This window comes from Erinaceus europaeus, chromosome 15 (genome assembly GCF_950295315.1).
Source record: "Erinaceus europaeus chromosome 15, mEriEur2.1, whole genome shotgun sequence".
Classification (NCBI taxonomy): Eukaryota; Metazoa; Chordata; class Mammalia; order Eulipotyphla; family Erinaceidae; genus Erinaceus; species Erinaceus europaeus.
In genome coordinates this window covers 38719621-38736475 of record NC_080176.1, presented here as the reverse complement: position 1 = coordinate 38736475, position 16855 = coordinate 38719621, and the positions used below count along the sequence as shown (strand labels likewise).

At 39.1% G+C, this 16855-nt stretch overlaps 1 non-coding gene across 1 annotated transcript; it reads right to left on the bottom strand.

Annotated features, from left to right (window-relative positions):
* Positions 1-5088: 5088 nt before the first annotated feature.
* On the bottom strand, positions 5089-5194 carry LOC132533228 (U6 spliceosomal RNA). Its single transcript, XR_009545134.1, has one exon. It is a non-coding gene; the product is annotated as a U6 spliceosomal RNA (small nuclear RNA).
* Positions 5195-16855: the final 11661 nt, after the last annotated feature.

Genomic DNA, 16855 nt, shown 5'->3' with positions numbered 1-16855 from the left:
GCAACCAATAGCACAGCTATATACAAGATACTGGATACTGTACAGCAAACCCTAACAAAAGGACTTTTCAAAGTTAACCCAATTACCAAATAATGTGATCATAACATTAACTATCGATTGTCTTTTTGAACCCTAAGACAGCAGGAACCTCACATCTCCACTATAGAGCCTCTACTTCCCCCAGTCCTGGAACCATTGTATAGGGCCCGCTTTCCCGTATGCCTCTCCCAATCCATATCAAATAATATTGCATCTGCCGATCACAACCTAACCAATGCAACGATTGCCACCTTAACATGCTTCACTTCAGACTGTGTCCAGAGACTTCACGTGTGGAATGACAACCCTTCAGCTTCATTACTCGGGTGAGACCTTTCCTTTCATAGTATACGCTAATTCCATCTCAGGTGGTTCACTTTCTAACAAAGTCCCCAAACCTAGATATACACAAGTTTCTGTGAGAGAGAGCATATGTTCACATGTATCCATAAACTAATGCAAAATATATAACTGAAAGCAGAAGTACACTAGAGTTTGCAGTGAGTTCCTCCCTAACACTTCTTCTCCACTATTCCAAGCTTTGGGTCCATGATTGCTCAACAATTTGTTTGGCTTCGTATGTTAACTCTCTTTTCAATCACCAGGTTCCAGGTGCCATCAGGATGCCGGCCAGGCTTCCCTGGACTGAAGACCCCACCAATGTGTCCTGGAGCTCTGCTTCCCCAGAGACCCACCCTACTAGGAAAAGAGAGAGGCAGACTGGGAGTATGAACCGACCAGTCAACACCCATGTTCAGCGGGGAAGCAATTACAGAAGCCAGACCTTCTACCTTCTGCAACCCACAACGACCCTGAGTCCATGCTCCCAGAAGGATAGAGAATGGGAAAGCTATCAGGGGAGGGGGTGGGATATGGAGATTGGTTGGTGGGAATTGTATGGAATTGTACCCCTCCTACCCTATGGTTTTGTTAATTAATCCTTTCTTAAATAAAAAAGAAAAAAATAAATAAATAAATAAAATACGGAACAAAATTCTAGCTAACATGATATATAGCAGTATATTAAAAAGATTGTGCATCATGACCAAGTGGGGTTTATCCCAGGGATACAAGGCTGGTTTAATATATGGAAATCAGTAAATGTGATCAGTCACATCAATAAAAACAAGACCAAAAACCACATGATTGTATCAATAGACTCAGAGAAAGCCTTTGACAAAATTCAACATCCCTTGATGATCAAAACACTACAAAAAATGGGAAAACACTACAAAAAAAGATGGAAAATTCTTTAGGATAATGGAGTCTATATACAGCAAACCTACAGCCAACGTTTATACTCAGTGGTGAGAGACATGGATCAAGGACCTGGATTTTAGACAAGAAACTATCAAGTTCTTAAAGGAAAATGTTGGCAGCATTCTTTTCCATCTATGTTTTTGTAGGTATTATCGTCTTATAGGTATCTTCAATAATATAAACCCAATTACAAAGAAGACCAAATAAAAAAATAAACCCATGAAAAAAGTTTCTGCACAGCAAAAGAAACTTCCACCCAAACAAAGAGACTCCTTAATGAATGGGAGAATATCTTTACATGCCATACTGCCATACTTCAGACAAAAGGATAATTACCAAAGCATATGAAGAGCTCACAAAATTCAGGGGAAAAAAGTCATAAAAAGGGGAGAGGATATGAACAGAATATTCATCAAAGAATAGATACAAAAGGCCAACAGACATATTAAAAGTTCTCAGAAAGGACAGCAACAACAAATGCTGGAGAGGAGGCTATGGAAGCAGAGGAACACTCAGGCACTGCTGGTGGGAATGTAAATAGGCTCATCCCTTGTGGAGAGCAGTCTGGAAAACTCTCAGAAGGCTAGAAATGGGTCATAAGGCAGGTACTTTTTTAACCTTTTCACTTCAGATTGCATCTAGAGATGCTAAGCCTGAGGTGTCAACCTTCCAGCTTCCATAATCCAGTGAGATATCTCCCAACAACACATGGAACTACCTAGTTTCATTTCAAATGGTGCACTTTCAGACAAAAATCACAGACCTTCGATATAAGGCCTAGGAGACTGGTACACATAGACACATATCCATAAGTTAGGGGCAGTTACAACCTCAAAGTACAAGTGCTTAATAGTACAAGTGATTTGATTTAGAACTAATAAACTCCACAATCTAGTAGAAAGGACAAAAGAATGCAGCATAAATTATCTAATCCAATACTTACTACTTAGGCTTAGATACTATACTCTCATATCCCCTACTTCACTTCCCTCAATCTGTCTATTCAACTAACTACACAAAAAAGAATCAGTAATATCCTGTGCTAAATATGAACAGACATGGTTCCTAGGTCAGATGAATGGGTTTACAGTTACAGCATTTATATACTTTTCCCATATGAGGGAGCTACTATTTGCCCTGATCCAGCTTTCTAGTCCTATTCTCCTATTCTCAACTCTGACGCCATCTTCCCAGACAATACTTTTAACTTACTGGCATGTTAGCTATCAGGCTCAGGCAAAAATTCGTAAAGTCATGGACACCTTGGAATATACTTAGGATAGACTTCCAAGCTCCTTCCAAAATGGAGACCGAAAATCTCACCTGCTATATTCTTACCTTTAGGTTCCTGAGTATTAAACAAGTTGTTCTGCTTTGTATCTTAATGCTTTTCAGCCACCAAGTTGCAGATGCTACCATGATGCCAACCTGACTTCCCTGAGCAGATGGCCTCAACAATGTGTCCTGGAACCCCACCTCTCCAAAACCCTACCCCAGTAGGGAAAGATAGAAACAGGCTGGGGGTACAGATTAACCTGTCAACTCCCACATCCAGTGGAGAAGCAGTTAAAGAAGCCAGAATTCCCACCTTCTGCACCCCATAAAGATTTGGTCCATACTCCCAAGAGGGATAAAGAATAGGGAACATTCCAATGGAAAGGTTGTGATATGGAACTCTGGTGTTGAGAATTGTACTCCTTTTATGCCACAGTCTTGCTAACCATTATTAAATAACAATAACAACAACAACAACAAAAAGCAGAAAAAGACATATCTACTATTCTCTTCTGATAACATCAACACTACTGTCACCCATTAATAATCTTTAGAAGAAACACTGTATACAATTAGCCAAGAGATATACTGGCCATAGATATATATTTCAAATAAAGGACTATTACTGTCTCTATGACAACCTTTACTAGAATCACGAAACAAGTAAATGCAGTAAAATTGAGGTTAACTTAGACCCCACTAAAATCCTAGGTATATTTCCTCCCTAACTTGAGGTCAGACCCCATAAAGCAAATAATGGTCTGGCTACAACATATGACACTCTACACTTTAACAACTGTGAGAAAATCTAAACTTACCAGATAAATAAAGGACTACAAAAGCTGGATAAGGACTACAGGCTGGCTCACTTAATGGTGGCCTTTTGGGTCAATACCAGGCCACCCATCATCTGGGACCCTAGTCAGGAAGTCCTTGGATTTCCACATAGATAATATGGGTCTAGACCTCTAATAGTTCCCTCTCTCCATCATCACTGGCCACTTCCATCAGGAACATCAGCATAAGCCCTCTTGTAAGCCTCTCCAGGACCTAACCCTCACTATATAGTAACAATAGTAGGGACTGCTCCATTCTCTGAGGGAGCTGGGTCACCCTACCCTGCCACTTTAGGAAGACTAGTCCTGAAGTGAGTGCAACTCAGAATGTTCCCAGCTGTGACCATGAACTGAAAGTTCAGACTGACTGGGACTCAGAGGTTACACAGGCACCTGTGTTAAATATGAATATACATGGGCCTTGGGTCAGGTTGATATGGTATTTATATATTTTTAAGTTTAGGCTTTTCTGTAACCCAGCTTTCTAGCCCTATTCTCAATTCTGATACCACCTTCTCAGACAATATATTTGTCCAACTCCATGTTAGCTATCAAGCCCAAGTGAAAATTGCTAAAGTTATGGGCCCCTGGGAACATACCTAAAATAGACTTCCTAGCTTTTCTCTAACCTAAGACCCCTATTCTCATCTACTCTATTTCTACTTTTTGGATGTGTGTATGGGTATGGGCATTGTTAGACCTGTGGAGAAGTAATCACAGAAGCCAGCACTTCCATCAGCAGCACCCCCATAAAGAATTTTGGTCCATACTCCCAGTGTGGAATTTGTGTTAGTAGAAAATTACCAGAGAGCTCTGAACTCCAATTTCATCAGGACTCAGAAAGAAAAGAGGAATAAAGGAGGGATATTTGCAAGTATAAACAGGAGTAAGTATGACTTAGAAAGGAAGAGAAGGCAGGACCATGGGAAAAAGTGGGGGGGAATATATATATTTACAGAGCTCTATCTGTTGGTAGGAAGAGTGTGGAATTATACTGCTGTTATCTCATAATTTTGTAAATCAGTATTAAATTACTAATAAAAAATTTAAAAAGTAAATAATAAGTTAAATAAAAGTGATAAGTGGAGGGAAAAACTACTGTCAGATAGTTCCTCTAGGGAGAGCTGTGGAAATGTATCCTTGTGACCATGTGTAAGTCAACCTTTTTTTTGCTAAAGTGACAAAAAATCTATTTTCAAATAGAAATTAGGAGTTTAATAAAGAATAGAATCAAACAAAAATAAGAAGAATAACACAAATTATCAATGTCAGTACTGAGAAAAGGGACATTACCACTGGCATTCAAATTGACAGGCATTCAAATAAGATTACAGAAATCTTGCAAACACCTACACTAATAAACAACATAATCAAATGTGACATATCTCTGTAAGAAAACTATTGTAGCAAGACCAAACAGAAAGAAATCATAACCCTATAGCTGTATAAAATGCAAATATCTCATTAAATATCTTCCTTACAAGAAATTCTAGACCAATAGAACTTCATCAATAACTTAATCCACTTCCAGGGGATGATAGTTTTCAGTGCAGTTGTTGACACATAGGTGCAACCTGCTATCTCCTGCAAGATGACGAGGATGTCTACAAGACACTCTTTCCCCATTCTACGTCCTTTTCCACCATCATGGACCTCATGGATTTTGCCCATCATACAAAAAAATCTAGAATGTTTTATGAATTTGCAAGTTATCCTTGAGCGGGGGCATTCTAATCTTCTCTATATCATTCCAATTTTTGTATATGTGCTGCCGAAGTGAGCACCACCAATAACTTCTATCAAACACTTAAGAAATAAGTGTTATCTATTTTTTAAAAAATTCTGATATAAATTACCACTCTAATAATAACACTAAACAAAGACATTACAATAATAAAGACATTACTAACAAAAAATATTATTAAGTTGGATCTGGCATCTTCATCTACAAGTTTATTGTAGGAATGAAAAGATGGTTAAATAATAGAAAATTTGGGCCAGGCAGTAGTGTACCTGGTTGAGTGCACACATTGCCATGTACAAGGACCTGGGTTTGAGACCCTACTCCCACCGGCAGGAGGGAAACTTCACAAGCTGTGAAGCAGGTTTGCAGGTGTCTCTCTCCCTTTCTCTATCTCCCTATCTCCTCTCAAATTTTTTTCGGTCTCATCAAATAAAATAAAAGGAACATAAGGAAAAAATGGCCACCAGAAGTAATGCATATATTGTGCTGGCTCAGAGTCCCAGCAATAACCTTGCTGGAAACAATGAAAGTAAATACATAATTAAAAATTAATCACCATCTATTTTTTCCTTGTGGCTACAGGAATATAAACAAGACCCCACACATGTGTTTTACCAGAGTCGCCTTCTGAACCAAATTTCTATTTTATTTTCTATTAGATAATGATTTACTTCCATGCAAAAAAAAAAGCAGTTATAAATCTAATAAAAGAAAACTTAAGTGGCTATTTCTATAAATCCAGAGTACAGAATTATTTTCAAAGTATAATACTGAAGCAGTAAATCATAAAGATAAACGGACACACTGAAACAAGAACTTTAATTAGACTTAAATGGCAAATGACAACTTGAGGGGAAACTACACCATTTTGTCATAATATCGGATAATGTCTAGGCTGGCAATATAATCTGTTGCCCAAACCAAGGGACTTTGGGAGTGACAGGGACACTGATTTATTCTTATACTCAAACAGGAAGAAAGTTGAATTGTCCCAATCAAACTAATCTGAGTCCTTATAAATATGTCAGGAATAGTTCATTTCTTATACTGTACACCAAAACAAAAGTTTGAACAGTTAAAAAAAAGTCAGAAATATCAAGAGAGAAATACATACACATGTCTAAACACAATTGGCAGTAAACATAAGAAATTATATTAGATGGGGTTCAGGTGGTAGCACAGTGGGTTAAGCTAAGCTTACATGGCACAAAGCACAAGGACTGGCTAAGGATCTTGGTTTGAGCCCAGGCTCCCCACCTGCAGGGCAGTTGCTTCACTGCTGGTGAGGCAGGTCTGCAGATGTCTATCTTTCTCTCCCCCTCTGTCTTCCCCTCCTCTCTCTATTTCTCTCTGTCCTATCCAACAATGACGACATCATCAACAACAACAATAATCACTACAACAACAATAAAAAGGGCAACAAAAGGGAAAATAAATAATAAAAATTAAAAAATAATGAAAACAAAAGTGTGTGTGTGGGGGAGAGATAGCCTCCGAGGAGCAGTGGATTCGTGATGCAAGCACCTAGCCCCAGCAATAACCCTAGAGGCAAAAAAAATAAAAGAAAGAAAAAGAAATTATATTAGACTAAAGAGCAAAAGAAAACAAATTAGTGGTACAACGTATTTTTACTTATCCATTTTAACAAAAAAATTAATTTCAAGATGACTTAGACTTCTTTAGGGACAAAACACAGTAATTTTTTTTTGTTGTTCTTACTTGTTATTTATTTATTTTACCAGAAAACTGCTCAGCTTTGGCTTATGGTGGTGTTCGGGATCGAACCTGGGACTTTGGAGCCTCAGAAATGAATATCTTTTTGCTACCTCAACTGCCATACAGTAAAATTTGGGTGTTCTTTTTTTTTTTTTTTTAATCCAGGGTTATTGCTGGGGCTGGGTGCTTGCACTGCTCCTGGTGGCCATTATTTTTCCATTGTTATTGCTGTTGTGGTTGTTGCTGCTGCTGCTGTTGTTGAATAAGACAGAGAGAAATGGAGAGAGAAGGGGAAGACAGAGATGGGGAGAGAGAGATAGACCCCTGCAGACCTGCTTCACCACCTGTGAAGTGCATCCCCCCACCCCCCGCAGGTGGGGACTGGGGGGCTTGAACTGGGATCCTTACACTGGTCCCTGTGCTTTGCACCATGTGTGCTTAACCTGCTGTGCTACACCATGGCCTCCTAAACATCCATATTTTAACCTGCATTTATAATTCTTTGTATGAATTCATCTAAGAAAATAATCAGACAAACAAAATTTCAATATTAGAATATTCAATGTAGGGCACTTCAAAATGCCATGCAGCTGGAAATATTCCCGTTGTTCATCCATTAGGAGTTTGTCTGCATACATCTTCACATTTCATTGAATAGGATGGTATACAGTCATATTAGTTAATATATTGATAGCTATTATAAAAATGGTCCTCACTGTAGCCACATGATTGAAGTTAGATTTCTTCCTCACATTCAATCTATAATAATCTCTTCTTGTCTTTCATCTCTGCTTGAAAACTAGACAGTTCATGCCAAAGTACAGCAGGTTTTCTTTTCTTCTTTCTTTTTTCTTTTTCTTTTCTTTTCTTCACCTTTCTTTCTTTCTTTCTTTCTTTCTTTCTTTCTTTCTTTCTTTCTTTCTTTCTTTCTTTTTCTTTTCTTCTTTCTTTCCCCTGACAACAGTGCTCAGTTCTTACAGTGGTGTGGGGAGGATTGAACCTGGGATCTCAGAGCCTCAAACATGGAAGTCCACTTGCATAACCATTATGCTAGCTCCCCTGCCCTCAGTAGGGTCTTAAATAATGTAAGTTTACTTGATGCTGTTTCATCATAGGCCTATGAAACAATGTAATTTGGAGATATGTTTTTTTTATACAGTGTTTTGCTTAAAATAAGTTTTTGAGAACCTAACCGACTTTAAAGGAGGATCTATTATATATATTCCTTATAAAATCTAGTTAAAATCTGATAACAGCAAGAATTATACTCTCATATTGATTCATTCTAACCATTTCCCTGAGTTAACAGATTTACTACAAACAAGGCCAGTGTTTGAAGTTATGGATGACAATAAATTTTAAAAATTTTATTAGTGATTTAATAATGTCTGACAAGATTATGGGATCAGAGGGGTTCCACACAATTCCCACCACCAGTTTCACATCCCACCTCCTCCATTGGAAGCTTCCCTATTCTTTATCTCTCTGGGGGTATAGATCTTTATGGAGTGCAGAAGGTGGAAGCAATAATTTAACCAAATATTTTGGCAATGAATCCAGAGTACTCAGCCTTGTAGACTGCTACATTGCTTGCCTGGTGTTCTATCACTAAGTCAGATGACAGGTATCTTAGATTTTGGTTATGGAATCATTTCACTGCAAAACACCAATTTCTTTTAGAATCAAGATAATTCTAACTGCTCTTATGAGTAAAACCTCACATGTGGCAGTTCAAGCATTTTTTTTTTTTTTTTTTACTGAAAATCTGTAAAGTCTGAAAGTCTTTTTACTGAAAGTGCTTCTGATGGGGACAGCTCTCTTCTAGGAAGGTTTTCAAAAATCTATTGTTTTTGTTAAGTGCTAGGCATCTTCCTCTCTTGGTTTTATGGTCATCACAGGGGAAAAATAAATAAATAAATAGGGGGTGGTGTTTTATTTTTCACTCATCTTAGCCAAAAGATAGCATGCATAGATTCTGCTTATAATCAATCTATTGGCTAAAAATCAATCATAAAACAAGGAAGAATGGGAAAGGTAATTTGAAAGCACTCTGGGAAAGAGAGAAATGCATTTGCTGATCAATATATTACTCATGATAGACTCCCTACTGCTACAATAATAGTCCAAAACATGTCTGGGGCTTAATAAATAAAAATTCATTTTTTTTTTTTACTATCCATAGTCTAGGTGACATGATAGGCTGTTGGCTTCCATGTGATGAATTTGCAAATTTGCAATCCGAACCAGAGGAGGAGTGCTCTGTAGCATCATCTCTGCACATGTCCTCCTTCACAATCTCTAAGACTTTAAAGAAGGAAAATAGATTCCCTAGGCTTTTTCTCTTTGCTCAACTTACCTCTTGTCATCATGCCTTTTGTGTCATGTTATCTACTTCTGAGACAATATATCATTTTGTTCTCATTTTATTATATTTACGTATACAGTCGTTTTCAGAGTAGCACTTCTGATGCAAGATAATTAAAATACAGTTGAAATACAATATTAAGAGTACAACTATAGATAATGATGCTTAGAGATTGGGTAGCAGTGCACCTGGTAGAGAGCACATACTACCATGTGTGGATGGCCTGAGTTTAAGCCCCAGTCTCTACCTGCAGGGGGGAAGCTTCAGGATTCATTCAGCTGTGCTGTGAGTATCTTTCCTCTTTGTTTCTCTCTTCCTCTCTGTCTCTAACTCTCTCTAAAAAAGCAGGTGGTAGTGAAATGGTTCACTTAGATAGTGTACTAATTCACTGTGTGTGAACTAGGTTTGACCTCGAAGGACACTTTGATGCTGTGTATGATCTTTCATACCCTACCGTCTCTGTCTCTGTCTAAAAAAGGAGCAAAGGGGTGAAATGGCACTGATACTTTTTAAAAAAAAAACTTTTAAAAATTATCTGTATTTATTTATTGGATAGAGACAGGTAGAAATAGAGAGGGAAGGGGGTGATAGGGAGAGAGACAGAGAGATAACTGCAGCCCTGCTTCACCACTTGTGAAGCTTCCCCCTAGCAGGTGGGGACAGGGTGATTGAACCTTGGTCCTTGTGCATTGTAACATATGGGCTCATCCAGGTGTGCCATCACCCACCCCCCCCAACACTGACATTTAAATACACATTTACACACACACGCACAAGCACACACTTATGCGCGCGCACACACATACACACACACACACACACACAGAGTAGGTAGATACTGTTAATAGCAATATCTATATAATTGAATTGAACAATAATGTTTCCTCCCCTTTTGATTCTGTGTTACTTTACTTTTCCCACAACAAGTAGATATTAATTCTGTTGCAGGAACTATTTTAAAAAAACCAAGTCATTCCAAATACATTATGTAACCGGCTCTTTCAAATGCCAGACATTTTGCTGACTGTATATCCCATTCCAGTTCAGAATCTGAATCACACAAACTACAGTCATTGCTAAGATTGTTTCACCTTACTCCCTATAAGGCCCTGGCATTCAGTGAAAAGGTGTGTGTGTGGATATGGATGGGAGAAAGTGAGGTTAGCATCCTCCTTTGTTTCCTTCTGTCATATTACCCTTTAGGCCAGATCACATGGCACTAAGATCTATACTCCCAGGGGAAGCTATCTTCCGAATTTAAAGTCATAGTACATAGAGGGCAAAGGTGATAAGAAACAGCGCTGAAATGCTTAATAGGAAATGCCTCATGGTCCTTGTGGAGAGGAAAACAAGATTGGTCTATATTTTGGGGCTGTTTGCAAGTCACAACCCCTTTTTCCTCCTAGGTCTACATAATAAATAAGTGTTTTGTTTTGAGGAAAGTCTAGAAAATTTCTGATGATGATATAGACAACCAATTAGTTGAGTACTTAAGAGGTAGTTTCTTTCTCTAGATGAAGCTACTGAATGTTCACTGCGTTTATTAAGATTAATGTTGTGGTAAGATAAGGACACAATACATTTTCTTCTTTCTAACTATATCAAACTCTTGCTGTGTTTGAGGTCTGTTATTTGTGGTCCATGAATGTTGCCCAATATCCATATGGCAAAGGGGTATTTAAGAACATCTTTATAACAGAAATGAACTTATAATTATTATGCTTTTAAGTATTAAGTTGACACAGATTAGAAGTCAAGTAAAAGGAGCCGGGAAGTAGGGCAGCAGGTTAAGTGCACATGGCGCAAAGCACAAGGACCAGTGTAAGGATCCCAGTTCGAGCTCCAGCTCCCTACCTGCAGGGGAGTCGTTTCACAGGAGGTAAAGCAGGTCTGCAGGTGTCTCTCTTTCTATCCCCCTCTCTGTCTTCCCCTCCTCTCTCCATTTCTCTCTGTCGTATCCAACAACAGTGACATCAATAACAACAACAATGGCAACAAAAGGGAATAAATAAATATTAAAAAGAAAAAGAAGTAAAGTTATCCTTGGAAGGTGACAAAATATTCAAAAGAACTAAATATCCGATCCCACCACCACTTTTATTTATTTTTTTATTTTAATTTATTTATAAAAGGAAACATTGACAAAGCCATAGGATAAGAGGGGTACAACTCCACATAGTTCCCACCACCAGAACTCCGTATTCCATTGCCTCCCCTGATAGCTTTCCTATTCTTTAACCCTCTGGGAGTATGGACCCAAGGTCACTGTGGGATGCAGAAGGTGGAAGGTCCGACTTCTGTAATTGCTTCCCCACTGAACATGGGTGTTGACAGGTCGATCCATACTCCCAGCCTGCTTCTCTCTTTCCCTAGTGGGGCAGGGTTCTGGGGAAGTGAAGTTCCAGGACACATTTTTGGGGTCATCTGTCTAGGGAAGTCTAGCTGGCATCATGCTTGCATCTGGAACCTGGTGGCTGAAAAGAGAGTTAACATATAAAGCCAAACAAGTTGTTGACTAATCATGAACCTAAAGGCTGGAGTAGTGCAGATGAAGAGTTGCAAGAGTCTCTGTTTTGTAGGTAGCTAGTAGGCATATTTTAGTTATATTTCAAAGGGCCTGTGGCTATACTAGTTTGGTTTTTTTGATTGTTTATTTTTTCCCTGAGCCTGAAATATGATTACAGGTGGATCCAAGTTATTGGGGAGATGATGTCATGGCTAGAAAAGGACCAGAAAGCTGGATCAGGGAAAAGAGTAGCTCCCAAATATGGGAAAGATATATATATATATATATATATGTATTGCTTACCGTAAACCCCATTGATTTGATGTGATCTGGGACCCATATTTAGCTTAGGAGCCTATGTGACCTCTGCATCCCTATAGATATGAGTTCACATTCTGTGGTCATGAGTAGGAATGTTCCAATCTGCCCAATATCAGGACCCATCTTCCTCAGGTGTGGCATAGAGTATGTCATCCAGCCTCCCTTCGGAGGATGGGACATTCTCTACCATTGTTGATCTAAGTTGAGGGCAAGGTACTATGGGGGGCCTACAAAGGGGTCTATTTTGTTGTTCCTGATAGAGATTACCATTAATAGTGGAGAGAGGGATTTATTAGAGGTCTAGGCCCATCATGTCTGTTTGGGCCACGATTATTTTCTTTCATCTCTGACTCTACTATCTGATGACTGACTCAGGAGGCTATGATGCAAGAATCTATATAAGAAAGGCTCACAGAACTTTTTAGCTCTTATGCCAGTATTTCTCCTGAGTTTGCCACAACACACCAAATTTCCCATGTTTTACCCCTTGGGCACTCAAAGGGAAGTTCATTCTCACTTCCATGAAGAAGAAGAGACTATCAACTGATGGATATCACAGTCATGTCAATGCTTCTGACATGAAGTTGTGCTGATTCTAAGTATGTAAGAAACTGTCTTATTTATTTTTTGTTTATTTATGTATTTTTTTTCAATAGCCACCAGGGTTGTTATTGGAACTTGGTGCCAGTAGGACAAATTTACTTCTCCTGGAGGTCATTTTTCCTTTCTTTTCTTTCCTTTTCTTTTCTTTTCTTTTCTGTCTCTTTCTTTCTCTCTTTCTTTTTTCTCCTTTCTTTTATTTGATAGGACAGAGAGAAGTGAGACAGGAGAGGGAGCTAGAGAGGGATAAAGAGGGACTCTTGCAGCACTGCTTCATTGCTTATAAAGCCTTCCCCCACCCCCAACCCCTGCAACAGAGGACCAGGGACTTGAACCTGACTTCCTGTGCACTGGAATAGGTGCACTGAACCAAGTGTGCCACTGCCCAACCCCAGACACTTTTTAAAGATAACTATTCTGCTCTAGTCACAATAGGATAGTGGCATCTCAATGTCCAGTGATTTTATGGCAACATTTATATTTTACCCATGCAAACTTTGCTGTGGGTTTGGACAACTCTCTAAGTCCGCTATTTTCTACAGAGTGGTTCTGATAGCTTTGATCTTTTCTCTTTGTCACATCAGTATGAGTCCTCCATCACTACATCAAAGAGGTAAGGGCTGGGCAAGCTCTTACGTGCTTGTATATGTGAGCGCCACATGCCGCTTTCTATTGTAGCCCCCTGGCCAGAACAGATCTAGGGCACCAGCCCAAAGAAAGAGGATAAAGGGGACACAGATGAGCATTGAGCCTACAGGCCATTTCAGGTCATTGTTATCATCTTGGCTTGATTCCCCATTATTCTTCTCATTTGATTAGGTTGGCTTAGGTGTGTGTACTCTCTGTGCTGGATTGCTGGCAGGCTGAATCCTGAGCTGACATTTCCAAGACTTTCAGGCCTGGAAGCTATGTGGTCATTGTGTGGTCAGGTTGCATCTTTCTTTCACTTCCTCAAAACAATATATTCTACCAATGTTTTAAAAATCAACTGGAGCTGGGGAGGCAGCATAATAGTTATGCAGAAGACTGTCATGCCTGAGGCTGTGAGTCCTAGGTTCAATCCCTTACACCACCATAAGCCAGAGCTGAGCAGTGCTCTGATCTTTCTCACTGTATCTCCCTCTCATTATAATAGAATTAAAAAAATATTTTTTTAACAATTGACTGGAGCCACTTTTCCTTACATAAAAATCTATGAACTCTTCTAGGACATCCTTTATGTATGCTCTCTTACTGTGTCCAGAGGCCGCTGGCCAAGGTTATTTACTAGAAAGGAGTATCTTATATCAGAATGTCACCCTCTCGCCAAACAATAGCATGTACCAGTCTGGGAATAGAACGACATTTAAAAAAAAATTTATCTATAAAAGGGAAACACTGACAAAAACCATAGGATAAGGGGTACAACTCCACACAGTTCCCACCACCAGAACTCTGTATCCCGTCCTCTGCACTGATAGCTTTCCTGTTCTTTATCCCTCTGGGAGTACGGACCCAAGGTCATTATAGGGTGCAGAAGGTGGAAGGTCCAGCTTCTGTAATTGCTTCCCCACTGAACATGGGCATTGACAGGTCAATCCATACTCCCAGCAAGTCTCTCTCTTTCCCTAATTGGGCAGAGCTTTGGGGAAGTGGGGCTCCAGGACACATTGGTAGGGTTGTCTGGTCAGGGAGATCCATTTGGCATCATGATATAATCTGGAACCTGGTGGATGAAAAAAGAGTTAACATATAAAGCTAAAAAAAATGTTGACTAATCATAAACATAAAAGCTGGAATATTGCAGATGAATATTTGGGGTCTCTGTTTTGAAGATAGCTAGTAGGTCTATTTTAGTTATATTCCATAGGGCCCATGACTATACTAGTTTTTTCCTGAGCCTGACATCTGATATGCAAGTGGACTCAAGTTGTTGTCTGTGGAGATGATGTCATGACTGGAAAAAGGGCTAGAAAGCTGGATCAGGGAAAGAAAGTGGTTCCCAAATGTTGGAAAAGTGTGTAAATATTATTGACTGTAAACCCCACCAATTTGATCTGGGTAAAAATGATAATATTTACCTTCAAAAACTTTTTGGCATAGTGGGAAAGGTGGGTAATTGGATAAAGGATATGAATAATACAAAGGAAGAGCTAGAAAAGGCAAACAAAATCAGATTTAGAAATCCAGGTAAAAGGGCTTAGTGGGGGTATACCCAATTGAATGCACCTGTTACAGTGTGTAAGAACCTGGGTCCAAGCCATTTGTTCCCACCTGTGTGTATGTGTGTGTGTGGGAAGGAGGTTCACAAGTAGTGAAGCAGTGCTACATCTCTTTTCCTCTCTTTTCTTCTTTCCCTTTCTACCTCTTCCTTCTGTATCAATTTCTTTCTGCAGTTATTAATAAATAAAGAAATATCTTAAAAAATTAAAAAGGGAAATCCAGGTAAAAATACATCTGAGTTCAGTGATCTCTGAACTAGACCAGCAAGACAGTACAGTGAAGAATATTAAAAAAACAAACAAACAAAAAATAAAACAACCAGAAACTAAACTTTCCAGAGTGAACACTGTAGGGGGCATGGAGAGGGCAAAGTGATTAGGGACATTATCAGGAAGGTTCTTGTGGCATTTCCCAGAACAAAAACCTCTAAGTAACTGATTTTTAATATGAGTCAGGAATGTGGAAATGAAGATCCACCCAAGATTTCACTGGCTCACTTCTTTCCAATTGTCTGGACATCCTTAATTCGGCCTTATGATTAAAATCCTAGAAACAGCTCATACTTCAGTTGCTTCCTCTGGGGTGGAGCCCACTGGCAAAATAAAGAATGAGAGTGAAGTCAGTGCAGTATGACTGGTGGCTGGTCATCCAGACATCTGCGGCTCTTTCTTCCAAGACTATTCTTGTGGCTCCCAACATCCCTCTCCTGCCTTCACTACTTCCTTTTCTGAATGGACTTGATGAGTGGCAACTTGCCAAATGTTTTACCTCTATGCTCCTATAGACTTCATAACCCCACACCACTCCTAAGTCTCCCTAGAGTGGGATTTCAGAACTTGGCATGAAGGTGGAATTAAATACATGACAGATGTGCTTAGGTCAAGAGGCTTTTGTTCTTGTGCTGATTTGCAGTTTTTCTGACAGTCTTACTCTGTCCAGGTCCTTTGATTATTTCCTAGCTCATCACACTATGAAGTCTAGAGGTCTGTGAATTTAGTTTTGAATAGAAGACCAAGCCCAGCAAGGCAGGCAAGAGTTAGTCTACAAAAGAGATTGCATAGAATGACATCAGTGGCTGGTGATGATAGAAACCTGTCACAAGAGAGTTTATCTGAGGCTGTAACAGACAATGAAAGACAGTTGTTGCAAAGCCTTAATGTCAACCAATGTCTTGGCTGTTGAAATTCAGGTTGCCTAGGGTAAGAGGACATTATCAACTTTGCACATTCTCTGAGGGATAGCTGTGACTGTTCCCAAGCCAAGGAGCCCAGGACACTATGGTAATATGCCACCTAACAATGACTGTGACCCTGAGATGAATTGTTCAGGGAAGAAGTCATATCAGAGTGACTTTTAAATAGCTGTCCCCTTTCAACCTTTTTTTTTTTTTTTTTTACTGGATGAGTTTCAGCTTAAATGCTACTTTTCTGTCCCTTATGGGGATAGAAAACTTTCTGTATGTCTGGAAAATCATGTGCTTTCTTGTTGGATCTGGAACATTTCATCACTTTCAATATGGTAGAAATGGTTGAGATGTTTGTATACAATAATTCTGCATGGAGAAGAGTAAGGTCTTAGACTGGTGATATCTTCAGAGATCACTTCTCAGTTCCCTTCTGGAGATGGCAAAGACAATAGCAATTTCAAGAAAGACATTGCAGTAATATCTAGCCTTCTAGCTATACTATAAATTCAAAATCAAATAAATTAGAATGTTAAGGAATTTTTTTCTATTTAGTTGGACCAGAATACACACACACACACACACACACACACACACACTCACACACACTCACACACATACACCTTTTGCTATGTTTAGGCAGTTGCTAATGGAAGTGGAAATGGACTCCTGTTTATGATAGGCTGAATATTGACTCAGAGACATCCACAACCTAATCCACGGAACCTATGAATGTCACATTATATAGTAGAAGGAACTACTTGACAGATTTTATTAAATTCAGAATCTTGAGCTGGAGGCTTTATTG